A 17,133-nucleotide genomic window follows, 5' to 3' on the forward strand; every position below is an offset into this window, starting at 1 on the left:
AACAGATAAATCAAACACATAGATGTTTTGTCATGTTGAAATTATTCCTTCAAGCTGTGAAAGTTAATATCTACAAACAGTTCTGCTTTATGCTGGAAGTACATAAAGGGAGGATGATGTAAGTTCTCCTGGCGGAACTGTGTCATCTTCTGTCTTACTGTAAAACGTGTTAACATTATCCAGCCCTGCGACCACATCATATTTTTATTGTATTTATTCAGGGTGTAGGGCTGCAGTGCTAATTTTAGTGCTGTGAGGTTGAAAGGAACATTATTCTTCAACTGTGGAAGAATGTGCTTCTCCCACTCTCTGGATATTTGTTTATTGTGGTTCCCATGGAGATTTTTTCACATCGCCGCGTGTTAAAGCTCAGAGCACTCGACCTGGCTCTCCTGCACAGGAATTACACATGAAGCTGCACGGATTCCATGAGATATGTTTCATCAACAAGTGCAGATAAAAAAATAAATAAACAAAAAACATTTTTTGCAGTTGATTTTGTTTTGCATTTCATTGTTTGAAAAAAAAAAAAAAAAAAAAAAAAAAAAGCATTTTGCAAAGTGCTTTGACCAAAGTGGGAAAATGGGAAATGAGGACGACAGAGGGTAAAGGCAGGACGCGCGCTTGCACTTCCAGCTCTTCCTTTGTGTGTGTTTGAGTGTGTGATTCCTTGGCTTTGTCTTGCCCGTTAAGTCTTGGTGTCATCTTTCTGCCATCTGCTGCTGCCACCCTACTAACACAAGCTGTATCATTTATAATACTCGGTCAATTCAAAACTTCTCTTCTCTTCTCTTCTCTTCTCTTCTCTTCTCTTCTCTTCTCTTCTCTTCTCTTCTCTTCTCTTCTCTTGTTTCTTCTCTTCTCTGTTTGTTGAAGACCAGCAAAAGACGCCTCATCTACAGTAGGAATTTCAAGAAATGCATCTGGTGCACATTTTTGTATATGTCATGAATTTTTAATTGTGCCCCGCCCCTCTGTCATGTATTAGTCATGGAGCAGTCTGCTTTGGCTGAAAATAGAGCCTAGCAACCCAGAAAAACAGAATGTATAGTAGGTGTGGGTACGCGCCGCAGCTCGTTCAACTGTGACACAGCACGCACACTCCGCCGATTTCTTCCTCCCTGCAGTGTTTTCATTTCCTCCGTTGTTCCCTCTGATTTAAGAATAATGACAATTTCCTCATGTCTTAGTAAAACTCGCTGCAAGCCATACTTTGACATTTGGTTTTATTTTTCACATCAACACTTTCTTCACTTAGGTAACCTTTTTATGGGCACCACATAAACACCAGGACTCTGTGTTTGAAACTGAAATATAAAATCATAAATTCAGCATCGTAAAAGTTTTTTCCTGATGATTAGAGAATCACTGGTAGCAAGTAACATTTCTACAGACAACCAATGGAGTTATATTTTATAATTTTAGAAAACCGACAAAAACAAATGTCAGGAAAAACTTTTTAAATGGAAAGTATTTCAGTCAGTCATAAGTCATCTTAGTTTGTCCTAACAGGAATCAGAACCAAAATACCATAATTTATTTTCCATGAATTCCGTACAATTGAATTGAATAACTTACAAACTTTGACAATTTTTAAAATTTTATTTCCATTATCAATGAAAATTTGCAAATAAAGTCATGAACAATGGTTGAAGTCCATGAACTATAAATGGTTTGTATACCCAAGTTTTCAATTCCTTCACCAAAGAAGCAACTCAAGATCTCAAGAGTCTTAAACACAGATACAGCAGTTAAAAACAGACATTTTCATAACCAAGGCTTCTTATAATAGCACTAAATTATTTCCTCAGACAGTCACATGCTGAAAGAAACTTGATGAATCATTTTGTTTCAAAATTACACAACCTGGATGTAAATGAGAACTTTATCCAAATAGAAATTTGAAAAATACATTCATTAACTTTTTTTTTACTTCAAGGCTGACTCCTTTATCTCTCAGTTGGTGTTCCTGATAGAAAGCCTGTATCTCTTAGTGATAGATCTAACATTTTGTCAAATCATGGCATAGCTGGAGATGACAGTATGCATGCTAGATTTCCAGATTGAAGAGTCGATGCTGTTTTGTTAATTTCTTACAGCCACATACTGTGAGTTCACCTGCCAGTCAAGAACAAGGTAAATACACAAAAGTGTTTTTTGCACAAATAAGATGTTGATCAGTCATTTTCAGTAAAGGTTTCTATAAAGGACATATTTTTCGATCAGATCATGTTGATAGTTGTACTTTTCTCATCGCCATGACCATCTAAAATACTCTCCCAGTAAAACGTCCAAGGCACCTTTTGTTTTTTTTGTTTTTTTTTTGTGTAATGCGCCACAGATGATTACAGAACTTAAGTGCTCAAATGGGAATCTGGTATTTGTGGTTGCCTTTGCTTGCTAATGTATGGCTTAACAACGGAATCTGTCAACGTCTGTTCGTGAGCAAACTTATTATTTGGTTCCAGGCGTGTAATAATGTCCACCGGCTGACGCTGCACGTTGTTTTTAACACCTGACCATGTATTATTCAGCGAGCGACTCAGTTCAGAATTAGCACCCTGCATGTCGGCGTGCATGTGCGTCTGCGTGTCCAACGGGCAGATTTTGTTGGAACTTAATGTTCTTGTTGACAGGAATGTAGGACGATCTCGCCACATCAGCCGGTCATCAGCCCACAAGCGGCATGTTTGTCCTGTGTGGCCAGATGAAATGCTGATGCATCAATGATGTCACTCTCATGGGCGCTGAAGACCTGGAGCTCCGGTCTGCTAATAACATGTTTCACCGCCTGCATAATGGCATAAACATACAGTCAAATGTGTTCTGCACCGTTGGGCTGACTGTTTCATTAAATTGGACTGTGATTCATACACACTCGTGATAATGAACTCTATTTTTAAATTGCACATCAGAGACAAAAACGCTAATCAGAGCGTTGCCATCCCCCTCCCCTCTCATTTACATTAAAATTTAAATCAGCTGATGTGCTTTTAGTCTTTTCCAAACACTCAGTAGGCTGGTGTTGAGTCACTCTTATTGTCTGGTTGGTGAAAACACATTAGTTTAAATTTAAAACTATGATCATAAATGTAATATGCTAATTAAAAGTCCTCTGTCTTCATGCCTGCAGTGAGGAGGGGCAGAGCAAGATGTTCTCTCCAGAAAGGTGCTAAAGTTTGTTCAGTGACTGGTTAAAAGATTTTCTGGGTGTTTCTTGTTTTGGTTTGATAAATGACCAAATGGAAAGAACCAGTGTGAACTATGTGTGGATTTTTGATCCCACCTTCTCTTATGTTGGTGTAAATGTTCAGTCACCTGGCACATGGCAGTCCTAAAATTCTCTAGTTTCTCCTCTCTTGTAAAAGGCCTCTCCGGTCAGAGCGGACATGTTTTTAAATAAGAGCTCAAACGTCTACAGGGAAAGAGGTCAGTTCAAGAATCACATTTTGTTCTATAAAATTAGGCTTTTATGAAAACCAAAGATAATTCTTGTTAGGAGAGACATTTATGTGTTTATTTTTAATAATTAGTTTTTGAAATTCATTGGGGTTGAGCATTAATGCACCACTTTTATTCTTACACTTAGTTTTGTAAACCAAATACTCTCAAACTGGACAGATGCTATGCAGCTATCACTTTAACAAGTAGCAACATTTATTGATCTAGCTGAATTGTTTACTTATTTAACACTTCTTGCTTATTAAATGTCAGTGTCATCTTTAGAAAAGTTTTTAGAATGGACAAAAAAAATAGTTGAAATAGTTTTGCGGCTAAGACGGACAGAACAAGTCCTTATCATTAGAAACCTTCCTTTGGAGAGACTTTGAGACAGAAATAGATTTAAATATGTTGGCATTTAGAGAAGATCTAACTGACTCCCTACTGAGAGACAGAAAATGTTAATGCTGATGTGTAGGCGAATGAGCATATTGAGGGAAAATAAAGTATATCTTTATTTTTTGAAGTAAAGTCGTCTTATACTGTTCTTTTTGCCTTTTTAGAAAAATCTGTAACCCATTGTGTAGTCTATGTTCTCCACTGGAAGCACTGTAATCTTCAGATGGGATGTGCTGGATGAGAACTAGATAAATGTGCCCTGAGTACAAAAGATCTTTGGGATTTTTTATTACCATTTCATCAAAGTTCAGAGCGTTTGACATAACTATTTCAGCAAAAACTAAAAATATGAAAAAAAGAGAAAAAAACTACAAAATATCTGAGGTATTCTTGGGCAGGAAAAGGAAATTTGGCACAAGAAGTAAAGCAAATTTGTGTCTGGTGTGTTTTTTCTGTGTATAACAATTTATTTTGGCAATAGATCTTCCAGCATTGGAAAGCCTGTGTATCTGCTTTTAAATATTGCAGCATTAGTAATAAAAATCAATTGGAGGGTTGAGCAGCAGAGATTAGTATGTGGGTTGCTCCCATGAAAAGTGGTTGAGGCTTCTTAAGTGCTTTTGTAACCGAGTTTTGTTGGCAGACAAGCTGCCTTTTTTAGCCAAATCAAGAATTATTTCCTGTCTCTTCAAAATGAGCGTCTGAAAACTAAATACACTTTGACTAGAGATGCCATCATGAGAAATCCTCACACCTCAACTTAACAGCATTATGAAGTTAAACTCCCTAAATTCTGGTGCTTTGGGTTTATTCCACACAGAGATCTGAGAGTTTATCCAGCTGCAGAGCTGAGCATGGGCATTTATCGTATTATTTATCATTTATCATGATAAAGTTCCTATCATGACGATAAGTTTGGTTTATCAATGTCATGACAAATTCTAGTTAATGATGTCGGGATTGTTAGTTTTACTATTTTATCCAATATTTGTTCAATGAAAACATTTGTAAATATCAATACATTTGAAAAAATGACTTAATGCAGTTATGATTTTCAGTTTAAGGATATGAATTGCACTTTGTCACTGGTTGTCCTAAAGTTACAAATGGGAATGTTTTCCAACAGCAGTATTTGTGTTTCTGGGTTTCACAGTCACAGCCATACAGTTACTTTAAAAATGAATTGAATAGTTATTATTGTCACTTTTATTGTTATCACAATTGTACCACAAAATATTGTCATACAATAAAATTCATTATTATTATGTTTCTTCCTCTTTCTTAAATAATACAGTCGTATTAGAATATTAAATAAATATCACATAGCTAATTATAAAAACTATGGAAAAAGGTTCATCTATCTGCAGCTGCTGTTTTGAGAAACATTAGCAAAAAATACATATTAAATACATAAGTGTGTTGTGTGATATATTTCTGATGTATTGTGCTACCCATGCACCTACACAATGAACTTACATGTAAAGAAACCCAGTTATATTATCTATTGTGGACTTTAGTTAATTACTGTTAAATCTTGTCACTTATTCAGGAAAAACAAATCCTTCTTTCTCAGCTCTAAGAATAACTAAATGTTTAAATACCTGCCAAAAAAAGGACAGCAGGGTTTTTTTATTGGACTAAACGCTCTGAAATGCTCTGCTAACACATTCATATTATGTGTTAGAATGAATTAACTGGGTGCCAACAGCAGCACTGACACTCCCTCTGTGTGTTTAGTCATGCAAAGTCCATTTTGACTCAGACCTTAATGAGACATGAGCGGCTGCAGTTGGCAGAGCTGACCTTAAAGCTACCAGTCAAGGAGTGCTAGCTTTTTTTTTTTTTTCTTTGTTTTGTTTTTGTTCAAGAAGTTCGGCAGACAACTTGACTGAGCTTGAATCAAAGGGAATGATTCATGGTGCTGAAATTTAAAAATGAAGGATAAAAGCGTTGAGGCTGATGCGGAAGACTGATGCAAACAGATTTGAGTGCATATTAATTAGGATGACTAAATTGCGCTCAGGAGGAAGTACCGTAAGAGGAGGAACCTTTCAGGAGCTGAATGTAGGAATCGAGCATCTGCTGCCATCTGAATACATGTGACATTAGGAGATGGGGTGAGAATTATGTACTAAACAAACATGCACAAATAGGAGCGCGTTTGCGTAGCAAGGCGGTCTGTGTGTCTCTCCATCCATCCATCCTTCCATCCATCCATCCCGGCGCACAGGCTAAACTGAGCTTTTTTGCCTCCACGAGCCAAAACAGCTTTCTCCCACTCTGCACAAATTAGCAGCAGCCCACGCTCCACTCGCACATAACTGTCAGAGCACAGACGCTGCAGGAAGCGAGGAGGAGGGAGGGGAAGGTGAGAGAAGCAGTGATGGGAGGAGGAGGAGGAAGAGTGGAGAATGGTAAAAACAGCGGAGGAGAGTGGGAGAAGGAGCAGAAGTGACAGTTACTGAAGACCACAAGTGGTTTTTGTTGCTCGCAGAAGGGCTTCGTTATGGATCCTTGACAGTTGTTGTTTTTTTTGTGTTTTGTGAGGCTTGAGCGCAGAGGCATATTCTGTCTGCAAAGTGTTGATATGAAAGGACGGAGAGAGAGTGATTTAAGGTGGAGGCACACCACTTGGCCAGCTCCTAAGCTTTATCTTATAGTTCTACTTGTCAATAATCTATGAGCACTTAAAAACCTACGAGTGGGTTAGACGGAGAGAGCAGGAGTGGGTGTAAATGTGATGAATGGAGATGGGTGGGGGTGGGTGGAGATGCTAAAAGGAACAGAACTGCAATTTTAGGAGGAGAGGGTCTGAAAAAGCAGGGAAAACGGAGGAATGGCACATTATGCAAATATCATCAGCCTCATTACCATTTCAAAACTCTGGAAAAGGAAATCACAAAAGTGGGGAGAAACATTTCTTTTGACAAAACCAAACTCTTTCACATGCGGCGCCTCCATTTCTGAACACGCTCTGATCGCTTCTGAGTCACATTAGACAGGATTTAGACGCGAAACTTGATTGTTGAATCCTTTCGGAATTCATTCCCCATATTGAAACATCAAATGTGACACATGGAGAGCAGAGCGAGGAAGTGCAGAGGAAGAAGGGACAGCAGGAGTACTGAAATGACAGAGACGGACAGCGAGGTGTGTTCCAGAGGACAAATGTTCTGGAGGTCACTGCGACCAGACTCTTGTCTTCCGGCCAGACCCCTCCGCCTCCCCCTCTTCATGCTGAAACATGTTGGACTCCTCATGTAGCCGAATGCTGGACCTTAGTCCAGATTTAGTTAACCCTACATTCTCCTTTTAAGCCTTTTTATCCAAAATTAGAAATACATTAAAATATGCAAATAAATATTAATTCAATTCCTATTTTAAATAAGAAAAAAACAAAAACATTTTATCACCAAAAATGCAGTTGCGTAGCATTCCTTTGGTAATATGTAGCAAACGATGCATCTGTAGTTAAAAAACCCACCTACATGTGAAAAGTTCAGCCCATTCTGATCGACGTAACGTCATTACAGAAAAAGATGCTAAACAGTGTTTTTGTACAGCGTTTGAATCAAACGAAGTTAAAATTAGGCCAGTTAAGGAATTCTGGGTAGAAAATACTTACAGACGATGTTTATCTATCATGAATAGAAAATGTACATATTTTTATGCAGTTTTGGTTTAATCACTTCTTTAAGAGTGTTGTGGCCTTTAGAGTCTGTATACTCCAGTTAACAATGAATTGATTACCAAATATAATTGACAATTATTTAAATAATCGATTCACCAGGATTAAGTTGACTAATCGTTTCAGCCCTACTGTGTTGTCTTGTGCTCTAGAAATGTAACGTCCTCTCTTCTTTCGTCTCCTATTTTCTTGCTTTGCCATTTTACTCCAGTTCATACTCAGACGATCACAGATCGAGGAGAGCATTCCAGAAGAAATGTGTTTTCAGAGTGAGGTATGCTGCCTCTGAAGCATTAAGCATTAATCATTCATGTTAGAGATATATTATTTACCAATATGACCACATTGCTAATTGTCTATATTGAATTTTGAGCTCTGGATTACAGCAGTGACAATCCTGAACTCAAACTCACTCCTTTTCCCTAATGGAAGACCACCTGTTTTGTACACATGCTCATCAGGGAGCCTTTATGGCTTCCAGATGGGCTACATGAACCCAGGACCAGCCCCCCACCCACTGTTACTCCCTGACCTGGCATGGGCACCTCCACTTACTGCCAGTTTGGTATCGACAAGAGTTGTTGAGCAGCTGCCACTTTTCTGTTCAGCCACATTTACACATACGGACTTGCTGGGGGAAAAAAACAAACAAGGTACTCTCTTTCTGAAACGGCAAGGTTCAAGACGGAATGAAGAAATCAGATGATGCTATTTAAATGTAATTTATCATTTACTTCTATAAAAGCTGGAGCTTCATAAATTGCCTGGTCTGGAGTATGGGTGTATGAAAGAAAGAGAACAGAAATCACCTCAGAGAAGCAGTTTTTGCTGATCAATGTGGGATGGGTTTTCATACCTTTTCCAAATAACTTGGGGCTCATTCACACCAGCTCTGTTTGGTCTCCTTTAATCGAACCAGAGTTTGATTGTCTAGAAAAACTGGTTGGTTTGGGGAGTTGTGAATGCATAATCAAACTCTGATGCCGACCAAAGTAACAAACTTCAATCTGCCCACCAAACTAGGTCTCGGTTCAGGTGAAGTGAGCTCTGGTGCATTAAGAATGCATATGTGAACGCCAAGCAGACGAAAGACTGCTCGAAAAGCAGGAAGCAAATGTCATTTCATGGCAATACAAATAAAGGAACTAGTATAGGTTGGTTGGAGTAGTGCCCTTTGTCTGACTAGCTAAAGAGAATGAGGATGCAATTGATCTAATATTCATTATTCATTAGTAAAATTGTGTTAAACTCTATAAGAGTAATTCTATTAGACTTAATTTCGATGTCAGAAAGTCCTTGACTTGCACCTTATGAAACCATAGCTCTGCTGCAGGTTTCACCACAAACTCTGCTACAAGTTTGTGGTGAAAGTAAATTAGATTCTAGCAGATAACAAACGGAGCACTTTCTAATTACATTTCAGGACATAACCGTAGACTGCGGCGGTCATGTTGAGTCGTTTAAAAAGGGACACCACTCTCACATTTAGGTCTTAGAAAGTGAGGCAGTCTCTCTGGAGTCAGACGCTTTTTGTGTTCCAGTAGAGCAGACAGTGTTTTAACCTACTTTGTCTGCCTGGGGTCCATTATCCCGATGGATACAGCAGGTTCTGAGACCAAGTTTGTCTGGATCTGGTGGATGGGGGAAGATTTTACCATGTTACCGGGTTATAAATATTGCATGGGGCCTGGTGTGTTTTGCTGTTTTGGCTGCCAGGATCAGCTTTCACAAACGTATTGGGAGTCAGCAGAGAGGGCTATTGTTAGTCTGTGTGCTTCATCAGAGAGTCTCTTATCGGGGTTTTTGTTAGACAAACGGGTTTAACAAAGAAAGAAGTTCACAGTTTCTCACACAAAGCGCTTGATAGAGTTTTTTTTTTACTGGTTTTAAAAGCATTTTAACTGGATATGATTTAAATGTTGATCTCATTTCAAAACTTTAATTCTAAGTATTAATATAAAATTTTACCAAATTATGCTACTTAACATAAATATAAAACACAACATAGTTTAGAATAGTGTAAATAGCAATTCACTGTGAACTTTTAAAGTCTGTATTTTACCGTTTTATGTCTTATTATGGGCATTATTTAATAGCAGTTTTATACCATTTTTGAAAATAAGAGGTATTTTTACATGAATATTATTTCCATGTTTACTGTATAAAACCTGCACCAGCTTCAACCCCCAGTCTGTCAATATAAAGTGCCTAAAGTGAGGCTGCCTCTGTGACTGCATGACATAAAGTTAAGAATAATCATTCTTTTTGTCTTAAAATACAAAAAGAATGCAGAAATAGTTTTAGCACTATTTCTGTAGTGTTAAAAAAGAAACAAGTAAATGGAGTCTGTAACTCTGTTGAATCTTGGATTTTCTAAACATGCTTCCAGTCCTGGTTTGTCACTGGTCTCCGATTCTCTTTAATACCTTTCAATTTCAGTAAACTTGGACACTTAGGGTTGGACAATGATACTGCTGGAACACTATTTACTCTGGAGAAAGAAGGCTCTGGGTTCGAATCCTGTGACTGTTAATTGGTCTCTATTATTTACTCTTTGCTGACGTTGACCTGTGTGTCTTTGTGTGGCCCTGTAGCAGACTGGTGATCTGTTCAGGGTGTACCCCGCCTCTCGCCTAATGGCCCCTGGAGAGACGCACCGGCTCCCACACCTCTGCACAGACGATGGATGAATGGTCAATTAGCATGCTAAATTCAATTCCCCACCAAACAACAAATTGTACTTTAGAAACATTCCAGTTCCTTTTTTAAATGGTTGTGGTATTAATCCGATCAGAGCATGAAATACCACTCATGCTTTGCCTTCCTCTTAAGCTCAATTGCTTATGCAGAGGTGAACTTTGTAAAGGCCTTTAAAAGCCTTACCATGACCAAATGTGTCCACAAGAATCTTGTATCTATTATAGATGACTCCTTATAAGTTCAGACCCATTGCTGTTTGCTCGAAAAGGCCCTGACACCATCTGAACCAGAGACTAGCCTTCCCTAATCCGGGAAGGGGGAGTTCACTACACACACACTGATAGCCTAATGGTTATAACATAGCTTTCAGTGTGTTTCACCACAGTCTCTTTTAAAGAAAGAAATAGACAGCGGTTTGCCAACTTATATTGCCTCTAAGAGTTTTCTAAGTCAAGTGCATAAGTTCAGACGGAACGAAGGAGGGAGTTGGATGTTTATGCATCCATCTTGTCATGGTTTGTGTCTTATCAGAGTGGCTTATTACTTCAAAGGAGACCTAGACAAGTATAAACATTCCTCGCAGGATAAACTGTTGCATGAATGATGTTCAGATTTTGTCTCGGATGCTCTTATTCACAATCGGAACGTGATCTTTTCTTAGTGTTCGTCTGCCTCACACAGATGCTGTGAAAAAGTATTTAGCTGTCCAGATCAATCTGGCCCTATGTAAAAATATAATTTCTCCCTAGAAATGAGCAAGTTTGCCACTGTTGGAAGCAACAGATGCGATTAAGAATGTGTGGTAACTAGTAACTTTACATCCTTGCACCACTCCAAAACTTCAGTTCAGGTCATTATTTCAGAGATTGATTTGTTGATGTGGATCACTGTCCTGCTGCATTTTAGATGCTCTTAATTTTTACTTTTTGATGTAAAGAAGGTTCCATGTTTGGGATTTCTTGAATCTACTCGTCTAGGAGAAATTAGACTTGGGTTAAATTGAACAGATGTGTCTAAAAATATGTATTAGGGGCATTTATTCATAATTTAATAAAGGGGATAGGTAGATTTTCACCAAGGTTGAGGTTGGCTTGGATAATTTAAAGCTGGGAGATCCACGGTGCATCCCTCCTCCCTCTGCAGTTCTGCTCAGTTTAAGTGGTTATAGACGATAGACCGATCTGAAAAATTAATCTGTGAAAAAAGCAAAGCGCAGAAATCTGTAAGTGGGGAAATGCTTTTCCACAGCCCAGTCTGACTGGTTTCCTATGGAACTGGAGGGTTATGGGCTGATGAGTTGATCTGATTCTGTGACCTCTTAGATTTGAAGAGCGCAGGCAGCACTGTGGTGTGCTGACATCTCTTATAAGTTCAGTTTCGCATCACTCACAGTTAATGGCTCTGCGTCTGCTGCAAGCTGCGCTGCAGTCGGGAAAGGCATTAACATTGAGATGGAAGGGGAGGATGTAAAATATGAATGAAAGGAAGTCCCCGCTGCAGGCAACGACTCAAGTATTCTCATCTTGTCATGTTGTCTGGGTGTTTGGAAAGCCTTGATATTTCAAGGTGCTCTTCAGGACCCTGAGCGTTGTTGGTTTTATTGAATATCAAGAACAAAGCTTGGATGCTGCAGTGAGGCGGGAGCAGCTTCAAGCACAAATTCTGTTTGATTTGATTTAATTTTTAAAAATGTTTGGTACCTTTTAAATTGCATCTGAATAGCACAGGTCAAATTCTTACACCACAGTACCTTACCTGGTAAAGGATTTGTAAAGTAGATGCTGTCAGTATGAAGTGGTCTGGTTTTATAAATCTGAAGTATTAAAATATTTAAGTAATTCAAAGCTACCTTTTAGTTCTTTTTAGTCAGACTTATGAGTAAACTGTGGTTCTTTTTGGTCAAGCAAATGATAACAGAAAATTTATCTTTTTAAAAATTAGCCATGAAATAATGCATTTGTTAAAATTAAAGAATAGTGTCTTTGCATTAACCCTCCTGCGATCTTAGGAGACAGTGTCATTTAGAGCCCACCAGCTTTTTACCCTGTGCTCAGTTCACTTTTACAAGGGTTTTTTTTGTGTGTCGTTTTGGGAACTGATCGTCTGACGGGACAACCCCCACCGCTTCCCCCCCAGTTTTGGCAGTGTGTTTATTTTTAGAAAAGATTATTTTTGAGTTGAAGAATCATATTTAGCTTCTGCACTCTGACAAAACCAAAATACCAAAGTGTGTGTGTGCGTGCGTGTGCGTGTGTGTGTGTGTGTGTGTGTTTGGTTTTGTGTGGGAAAGGGGGAGTAGTGAGTGTCTGTATTATAAATAACCCAAATCAATAATAAACGACACTGATATTTAGAGTTGGATCTGGGGTCCTCTGAGGAGATGGATGAAAAAAGCAGCCCTCCCCCCCGTTTCCTTCCCCCTCCTCTCCAGGCGCAGTGAGGCAGAAGACAAGAGCATAGGAAGCTGAAAACATTAGAGGTGCCGTCTTCTCCCCCCACAAGCCTCGACAGACTTGTGGTTATGAAGTGCACGCTCGCCTCGTGTGTGTGTGCGTGCGGGAATGTATGTATATTACGAGTTGGACGCTGTGCATTACTTATTCATCAGCAATGTCTGCCTGCTTGCCACAATGTGTATTTCAGCATGCCTTGCAATCATTATGCCACATGTATTATTTAAGGCACACGTGTGCGCGCTGACTCCAGTGCAGATTGCTACACGAACTATTTATCCCGCATAAATAGTCCCTCAGAAAGCTGAGAATTACTGCAAAAAGCGTCTTTCACACACCTATTACCTTTTCTGTAAAGTCTTTGTGGCCAAAACACCAACATTCATTCAACTTTTTTCTTCTGCTCCCATCTTCAAAAGCTGGAAGACTTTTCTTCGCAGACTGCTTAGTGTGTCTGTTTGTTTGTTTTTTTTTGTTTTTCTTTTTCTGGTGTAGTTGACATGCTTGTGCCTGTAAGATCTAGAAGTTACCAAGATGTGGAAAGCAGCGATAGAGCAGAGTGAGCTTTCATAATGTTTTCTGTTCTGCTTTGGTTTAGGAGTCAAACAAAGCAATGCAGCTCCAAATTTGTTGAACTTCTCCAAACAGTATCAACATTTTACAAGCTGCTTGAAGGAATTTGCATTTAGTTGAGGATTATTCAGTTTGGATTCGATCAATCTAAGTGGATGGATGCATTACTTAATGACAATTCTGTTGCTTCACGATTTAAGAAAAATACAGATAATAAAACCCAGTTTGTTGATGTTTTTGATTTCAGTTTTTGATTCATTTGTTTACTTTCTCATACTCAAGTGTTTGGGGAAAAATAAATTATGTCCAGTAAAGAAAGGAATTTGAAACTTTTAGGAAGTCTGAAATTCTGCATGTAGATTTACATCTCACTACAAATTCTTATGTATCAAATGTGTGCTCTGTGTCATGACTTCTGTTGACGTTAGAAGGCTGACCTTCTCTGTATTCATGTTTGCCCCCAGCCTTATAAATGCAGTAGCAACTGCAATTAAACTTTTGTTGGCCGGACCAATCGGCTTTTATTAGGCCACATAGATTTTTGAGCCTGAATGGGTGTTTTCACACTGGATGGCCCGGTAGACTCGCTTCGATTGGGGACCAAAATTGTAACATTTGACTCACTCTTCTGCTTATTGTTGAATCAGGAACACTGACCTTCTCTGAAATGAGGCCCTCAGTGCTTAGATGTCATTCTGGGGTCTTTTGGGGCCTCATGGATGAGCCATTGATGTTTTTCGGAGGGTGGCACCTCCTGGAAATGTTTACCACTGCTCTGCTTTTGCTCATCCTGTTTAATTATTTTAAAATTAAGTCATGATGTGTGTATGTTTTTTTTTTTGACTACTTTTTCTGACAAGCAGCACTTTTCTTTTTTTTTTTTTTTTTTTTTTTTTTTACATAGGATCAAGTTAGTTTGAATAACTTTTTTTCTCCCTAATTAAAGGGTTTCTTTAGCGAAGTAAAATTACACCAGTACACAGTGTGCTTAACATACCTGAACAGTTATTGGTCAGTTAAGTAAATGCTACTCCAATGAGAAGTCCTGAACAGGTTCTGACCTTTTTTCAGAGGAAGTGATATTTCTTTGCGTGACAGGTTCCTGCCTTACCTCCATGGGTCTTTGACTTGCACACCACCCTGTGTGCATGCATTGATTTTTGTTATTTTTTTCTGTGCAAAGTTCACTTGGTTTGCTTCTGCTCTGCTTCACTGCCCTCCCTGGGGGTGATTCTCCCTGATCTAAAAATGAAAGATGTGTTTGCCTTTGTGTGTTTGTGTGTGCCATTGTGGTTTGGGATCACCAGCATTAGCTGTTGCCGGTGTCATGGCTGCATGGAGCTCAGCTAAGCCTTTGACGTCAATGCCGTACAACAAGCTGATAACACAGACCTTTATCACAGCCAGGTGTGTGGGTGTGTTGTCAGATCAAACAAAACTAGGCTTCCTGGATTCTGCGCTATACTTCAGAAATAGCTACCGCAAACATACACATTATCAGACCACCCAACATGCATATACCCACTAAAATGCACCCCCACACACACAAAAAATTGTGTGCGACCTCACTACTTGCTGCGTTATCATCATATCTATAGGTTGCTTTTCAGAACATTAGTTGAATTCGAGCAGTTGCTTGTTGAAAACTCCTGAATCATTGGTTCCACCTCATTGAAGTTGCAGTCAAATCTTTCTGCAGCATCAGAATATGGCCAAAATTATCCGTCTTCCATTTGTTCTTTCCACTTGTTGATTTCTTTCACTGCTCATTTCAACCTTGGCTGCAGCATTAAAGCCCCATTACTGCTTGAGATTTGTGTTAATATATTAAACAATCACCATACTAAACACTTGTGGTAAAAGTGTTTTTCCTAGCCACTGTCACATTCAGATAGTGTTATTTTCATCCTTTGAGAAAAAGTAAATGAAGTAACATAGAAGATATATCAATTTTTGAAAAAGGGAAAAAAAAATCTGTTGTTTTTGGGGTTTTTTGGCATGCTTTTATTTGCAGTAGATTAGACAGGAAATGGGCAGAGAGAGAAGGGTGATGACATGCAGCAAAGGTCTCGGGGTCGGGAATTGAACTCCGGACGGCTGGCGGCGCTGAGGACTCAGAGTCTCCATATATGTGCAGGTTGTTCTCCCTCTGCACCACACAGCATCCTATTTGTTGCTTTTTAATAACATATGTCATTTGTAATTTAAGCTTAAACTATTTCCTCCAGATTTTATGATTTACTTGGTAAAGCTTTATTTGAAGGGGGGTGAATAAGACTGTCATGACACTGTCATAAACATGACATAACACCTGTCAGAAATCATTACTGATATAAATTTGTTATAAAAGTATTACTGATTGCACTTTAAAAATTAGGTAACTTTTGTTATTAAAGGTAAAGTTTAAACAGTAATGATTTCTTGGTTAATGTCAAGTTTATGACAACAGTCATAAATATTCATGAAGGCTTATTCATGTTCATGACATGTGTTATGTCATGTTTATGACAGTGTCATGTTAGTCTTATTCACCCCCCTTCAAATAAAGTGTTACCATTTACTTTAATATATTTTATTATTACAAATTCAGTTTTTATCCAATTTCAATCCTTTGGACTGATTACATTATTGATACTTCCCCCCTATTTTTTATATTTCAATTATTTTTTATAACTTCTGTAATTAAACAAACATATTTACCTGCGTCACTGGAATAAGTCCCATTTAATAATTGCTGATTGACTTTTTGCCCGTTTTGTCTGGAATTGTAATGATTTATATTTTGTGACAAGCTTCAGGTCTTTAAGGTTGGAAGGTCTCTCTGCCATCACCCTAATTTTTAGCTCCCTCTGAAGATGCTTTACCAGATTAATGACTCAAAAATTATAACATTACTTCCAGTTATGCCTGCATGATATAAATACATTTTTTGATGGCAATACCGATATATGTTGCAAAATTTAGAATTTTGATCAATGTCGTTTTGTCTGGAGTGAGCATCGGCTGCCATGAGACTTATTTATCAGTCACAGTAAATTACAATTGATTTTGTTTTATATTTATTTTTAGATTATTTATGAACATGTTTTTCATGCATGGCAGACTCTGCAGCCTAACTGGGTCCTCATGATTCTGATTATCATCTTTAGTACTTCGGAGCTGAAAAGCTCTTGAATTCAGTAGTTTTATTTTGTTTGTGTTGTTTTACATTCACATCTTATAAAGTGGAGGAGAAAAGCTGCCTTCACACCTCTTTTCTTCACCGTGAGAATGAAAATAACCATAATCAGCTGCCGCTCCTTTTTATTGGACAACATTTGCGTAAACTTTCTATGTTGCCCAATTTTCCGCAGTGCAGCTCTCTGTCCGCGCTGTCCGCAGGAACATGTGCATTTCACATGTGTCCTCTGACTGTCACATGACAGAAAGCCATCAGAAAGCAACCACTTGTCAGAATGATGAACGGTCAAGTTCTGTGAATTTTGTCACAGTTATTTCACTCACTGAATAAACAGCCATTCACGCTGCAGCCAGGCTATTTTTCCTAATCACTTTTTTTCCCCAGTTCAGATGGAAATGAAGAAACATTCAAATATCAATCATGAAAAAATTTACTTAATTTGAAAAAAAAAGCACAGTTATAAAAAAAAAAGTACATGAGAATAATCAATAAAAATAAAAATATTCAATCAAAATTTTGTTCAAATTTAAATATAATAGAGTGGAACCTCTCCATATAATAATTATCTATTTTCTAAATACAAACTGGATTAATTCCTCTGTTGAGTTAGAAATGACTGATTTTGGCTGATTTACATTGAACTATTATTAATTGTCGTACATTTATATTTGTATGTATATAATATCTCCCGTGTTTTA

At 38.2% G+C, this 17,133-nt stretch overlaps 1 protein-coding gene across 2 annotated transcripts in view; it reads left to right on the forward strand.

Moving 5' to 3' along the window:
- Positions 1–17,133, forward strand: part of hdac4 (histone deacetylase 4) — a 125,835-nt gene that overhangs the window by 34,958 nt on the left and 73,744 nt on the right. The window lies entirely within an intron of this gene.

The sequence above is a fragment of the Poecilia formosa genome, unplaced genomic scaffold, assembly GCF_000485575.1.
Source record: "Poecilia formosa unplaced genomic scaffold, Poecilia_formosa-5.1.2 Scaffold353, whole genome shotgun sequence".
Lineage (NCBI taxonomy): Eukaryota > Metazoa > Chordata > Actinopteri > Cyprinodontiformes > Poeciliidae > Poecilia > Poecilia formosa.